Source organism: Cebus imitator, unplaced genomic scaffold, assembly GCF_001604975.1.
Source record: "Cebus imitator isolate Cc_AM_T3 unplaced genomic scaffold, Cebus_imitator-1.0 Scaffold640, whole genome shotgun sequence".
Taxonomy (NCBI): Eukaryota; Metazoa; Chordata; class Mammalia; order Primates; family Cebidae; genus Cebus; species Cebus imitator.
This window is the reverse complement of record NW_016107955.1, coordinates 397,663-403,091: the sequence shown is the minus strand read 5'-3', so window position 1 is coordinate 403,091 and position 5,429 is coordinate 397,663. Positions and strand designations below refer to the sequence as shown.

General features: G+C 45.8%; 1 pseudogene; it reads left to right on the top strand.

Moving 5' to 3' along the window:
* The first annotated feature begins 2,078 nt into the window (after positions 1–2,078).
* The window catches only part of LOC119469386, a 14,652-nt pseudogene continuing 11,301 nt past the window's right edge, over positions 2,079–5,429 (top strand).

The following is a 5,429-nucleotide window of genomic DNA, read 5'->3' as shown; positions in this document are numbered from 1 at the left end:
GTGATCCACCCGCCTCGGCCTCCCAAAGTGCTGGGATTACAGGCTTGAGCCACCGCGCCCGGCTTTTTTTTTTTTTTTAAAGAAAAAACCACCTTGCACAGAGCTAACACATAACAACTACAATGGTAATAGTTAACATGTCTCTGGTGCTTACTGTGTACCAGGCACTGTGCTACACACATATAAGGACTCACTTAATCCTCATGACAATCCTATGATGTAGGTGCTATTATTACCACCCCCCGTCTTACAGATGAGGGAAGTAAAGCAGAGAGGTCAAGTGACTTGCCCAGGGTCACACAGAGGCACAGTGACGATACTCAGATGATTCATTCTCACATTTTTGTATCTTCCCTCAGAACCTTGTACAAAACAAGTGCTCCATAAATGTTAAAGTACCTTGTACAAAACAAGTGCTCCATAAATGTTAAAGTAATACAGTATATCCACCATATATGTCCATTCATCCAACAAACACAGAACATTGTGTTCTAAGCAATATGTATGTTCCCATCCTTATCTTTCTTCTTCTATTATTCAGATGCCCTCTGCGGTTGAAAGCAGATGGGTACTTAGATTTATTTACAAACTATTTTGAATGTCTACCATGAGTAACGCACTGCTCCCAAAGCTGAGGATATAGCAATGAATAAAATAGGACAACGATCCTTAACCTTGCAGCGCTAACATTCTAGTGGGAGAGAGACACAAGAAGCAAATAGAATATGTAGGGCACATTGGATGGTGAACGGGGTTGAATAATGTCCCACCAAAATTCATACCCATGCAGAAACTGAATGTGAGCTTATTTGGAAATAAGGGTCTTTGCAGACGTAGTCAACTTAAGATGAGCTCGTACTGGATGAGTACAGGTCTTAATCCAATGACTGCTGTCCTTAAAAGAAGAGGGAAAATTAGACACAGAAACACACATGCATGAGGAGAACACGAATCTGGAGGTGGAGATCAGAAAGATGAATCTATAAGCCGAGGAATACCAAGGACTGCAGCAGCCGCTATCCACTGCAAGCAGCAGGGAGGATTCTCTCCTAGAGCCTTCAGAGGGAGCATGGCTGCGCTGACACCTGGATTTTGGCCTCTCAGCCCCCAGAACTGTGAGGGAAACCGCTGCTGCTATAAGCACCCTGTCTGTGGTACTTTGTTATGGCAGCCCTGAGACACTAATACAGATGGCGACAGGTGCTCTGGAGAAAGACAAGGGAAGAAAAGATGACACAGAGGCTTCTGTGAATCAGACACAGCCTATGCCCTTAGGTAGCTCCCAATCTACTCAGAGAGCCACAACCATAAATCACAAACATGACTAATGAGACAGAATGTGGAAAACGTTAGAGTTGAGGCACAAGGACAGTGGGGAGGGGGTGGGAAGTCTTTATGGATGTGAATGAAGGTCTTTGAGCTAAGCTAGGATTTCAACAGGTGGAAGTGCTAGAAGTGGGTGAGGCCTGCTGAGAGGAATCTTGCGCCCGTGAGGAAAGGAACAGGATCAGGGAAACAGTGTTAGGGAACCACATGTAGTTTGGTTGAAGACTGCTCAAGAGAAGTGTGTGTGTGTGTGTGTGTGTGCGCGCGCGCGCGTTTGTGTGTGGCAAGGGATGGGAGATGGGAAGACAGAGCTTGATTCAGCTTAGAGAAGACTTCATTGCCAAACTGAAGGACCTGGACCTTCCCTTATGGGCAATGAAAAGTCATGAAAATTTTTTGTTTTTGTTCGTTTGTTTGTTTTTTGAGACATAGTCTCGCTCTGTCACCCAGGCTGGAGTGCAGTGGTGCGATCTCGGCTCACTGCAACCTCCGCCTCCCCGGTTCAAGCAATTCTCCTGCCCCAGCCTCCCAAGTAGCTGGAATTACAGGCGCCTGCCACCACATCCAGCTATTTTTTTGCATTTTTAGACAGGGTTTCACCGTGTTGGCTAGGATGGTCTGGATCTCCTGACCTCGTGATCCGCCCACCTCGGCCCCCCAAAGTGCTGGGATTACAGGCGTGAGCCACCGCACCCGACCCTGTGAAAGGTTTATGATCAGGAGAGTGACATGGTGGGAGGGGAGGGGCCCACATGGATTTTGCACGCACCGAGAATCACACACTACAAGGTGAGTTTAGTATTGGTTCACTGTTGTTGTTCATCAGGAACTGTGGAACTACCTTTTCTCCTACCTGCTGCCTCCCAGAGTCATTTCCCAGAAGCCTGAGTCCCTGGGACCAGCTTTGCCAAGGAACGTGGAGCTAGAGCAGGAAAGAGACTTAAAAACCACATCTCACCACTGCCAGAATCCAGTCAACAAGAATCCGTCAGAATACTGAGAACCATGAAACATTTGCCTCAGATCCAAAGGTGGCATCTGCTCAAATTGATTTTTCCTACTGGATCCTCACAACTCTCTCCCTTCCGTGAGCAGACCTTTTCTCCCAAATCTGTTAGCTGCCAAGCACGAGGTGGGAAAATCAAAATGAAAAAAAAACATTGGTCTGGCCAGGCGCAGTGGCTCACACCTGTAGTCCCAGCACTTTGGGAGGCCAAAGTGGAAAGATCACTTGAGGCCGGGAGTTTGAGACCAGCCTGGCCAACATGGTTAAACCCTGTCTGTACAAAAATTAGCCTTGAGTGGTGGTGCACGCCTATAATCCCAGCTATGGGGGAGGTTGAGGCAGGAGAATCGCTTGAACCCAAGAGGCAGAGTTTGCAGTGAACTGAGATCATGCCACTGCACTCCAACCTGAGTGACAAAGTGAGACCCTGCCTCAAAAAAAAAAAAAAAAAAAAATTGGTCTTTCTCTCAGACTTTACAGTCCAGAATATCAGAGCTGAAAGGAACTTCGAGGTGAATTCCTTCTCCAGATAAGAACACTGAGGACCAGAGGCAAGTGATTTGCACACAATTGCTGTGATCAGTGATCCCTAGGCTACTACCCTTTTCTTACTGTATTTGCTGCTGTCTGGTGTTCCAAAGAGTCTTAAGATTGCAAACTTTAGAGAGCAGAAAGGTAGAAAAGTAGCCATGGGTGAGGAACACAGAAGAAAAAAAGAAAGGGAAAAGGAAGACTCTCTTCTCTGGGGGATCCCCAAAGAGATAGTGGTGTTTAAAACTGAGATGGAATTTGGCTAATTAATTAATTATCCTTCCAGCCTCCTTTCCCCTAGTGGGGGAAGAGGTGAGGTGTAACCAAAATACCTATCAGTCTCAAACAGCTGCACAAAAAGTAATTGTAATAGGCAAGTCTGGAGTTTCGTTTTAGGAAAATATTCTCTCTGAAGATGATTTGTAAGCTTGATCCTGTCAGAACATAAAACCACATAACCCAATGTGTTTCCAATTTTGTCCTAGCTGCCATAAAACTTTGAGCCAAATTCAGAGTCCAATTATAATCCAGTTCATTTTAGGTACCTGGCAACATCTATTTGTGCTTCCTTTACATGGTCTCTGGTCTGTTTTCTTCCACATTTTTATCCCTAATTGTCTTTCTTTCATGTTATAAACTGATGAGTCGCCTAATATCCTCTTTAAAGTAGGCGGGATATAAATCTTACATAAACTAAACGATATTTACAGATGCTAAGGGGATTTGAAACAGTGAAGAACATTTGAAGGAACAGATGATATTTGGCCTAGAGGAGAGCAGGCTTATGAGGACATGATTACTGTCTTCAAATATCCAACAGGCTGTCAAGGGGGCAATGTAGTGGAATTGTTCTGCTTAGCTCAAAAGGGCACAGCCAGAAGCAATGGGTGAAAATTACAGGGACATGATCCCAGAGGGGAAGAAAGCTCTCACAGGCAATGCTTGGTGAAGATGGCGAGTTCACTGCCATTGCAGGTCTTCAAATAGTGGCAGGACAGCCTCATCAGGAGGGTCTGTTGCCTAGGGAATGAAAACACTACATGGAGGAGCGGAATAAGATAATTTTGGCCAGGCATAGTGCCTCACGCCTGTAATCCCAGCACTTTGGGAAGCTAAGGTGGGAAGATCACTTAAGCTCAGGAGTTCAAGACCAGCGCGGGCAACGTAAAGAGACCCTGTCTCTACTGAAAAAAGAAATTAGCTGGGTGGGGTGGCATGCATCTGTGATCCCAGCTACTCAGGAGACTGAGGCAGGAGGATTGCTTGAGGCCAGGAGGTTGGGGCTACAGTGAGCTATAATTGTGCCACTGCACTTCAGCCTGGGAGACAGAGCAAGACCTTGTCTCTAAAAAAGAAAAAAAAAAAAATCATTTTAAAGGCTCCTTCCAGCCCTGATTTGCACTACACAGTCCTAGATGTAGAAAAGAAGACTGTCTGGGAGGTAAGGAGGAGGGACAGGAAAGAAAGAAACAAAGGTCCTTTGAATGCTGGAACATTCCAGCCAGAAGCAGTGAACCCTGACAGCTCCTGAAACACTCTTAAAAGGAAGAATGGTCCATAAACAGAACTCAGGTCTGCGTTTCCCCAGTCCTACTGCATGTAACTCCTATAGGGCAGGAGAAATCGAAAAATCCGTTTTCCATTGCTCTGCACTGCCATCTAACTCGCTATTATTCAAGGAAGAACAGGTCAAGACGGCCAGAACTGGAAAGAGCCTTAGAGATCATGTAATCCAAACCTCTCATTTATAACCAGATAAAAGGAGGCTCAGACAATGAAAAGGACTTGTCTCCCTGTTCGCTACTCTATCAGGGCCGTGTGCTGCTTAAAGAGGGCAGAGAGGGGTTTTTTGACCTTTCAATCCCCCAGCCAGGCTTGGCCCTGGGTTCTCGTCCACTGTGGGTGAACAGTAAGCAGTTGGAAAATGGAACTGAATTGCCCAGAGGCGCTGCAACTAGAAGCTAGGCCTTTCAACCCCCAACCTAATGATGCTTTCCATAATAAAATCTCATTCAATTCAGTTCAACAAACATTTACTGGTTTCTCTGTGTGCCAGGCCTGGAGCTACAGTAAGATATAAACCAGAGGCAAGCTGTGCCCTCCAGGAGCAAACGTTCCTCCAGGGAGCTAGGCTCTTCCCCCCTCCGGCCCTGCACACCTGCTGTTCCTTTGGCGCGGAAAGTTCTTTCTCCTTGCTGCCTTTGCCCACTTAGCTGCCTATTCATCCTTCAAATCTAAGATCAAATGTCGGCTCATCAGCCGCATCTTCTCTCACTCCCAAACTTGGCAGATCCCTCTGATACATGCTCTCAGTGAGTCCTTTTCCTTCCTGAATTTAGCGAGTTTGTAATTCTATATTGATTTGTGCAGTTCTTGATTTGCTTACCTCCTGCCTCCTCATTAGACTGTTAGCTCTACAAGGGCAGGTACTGTTTTTGCTCCCCACTGTATACCATAAGCCTGACCAAAAGCCTCGTATGTGGTAGGTAAGTGATAAGTAATCTGTGTTTGTTAAATGCATGAATCGACAACCTAATTGGGTATATAGACAGATAAATTGTAACTA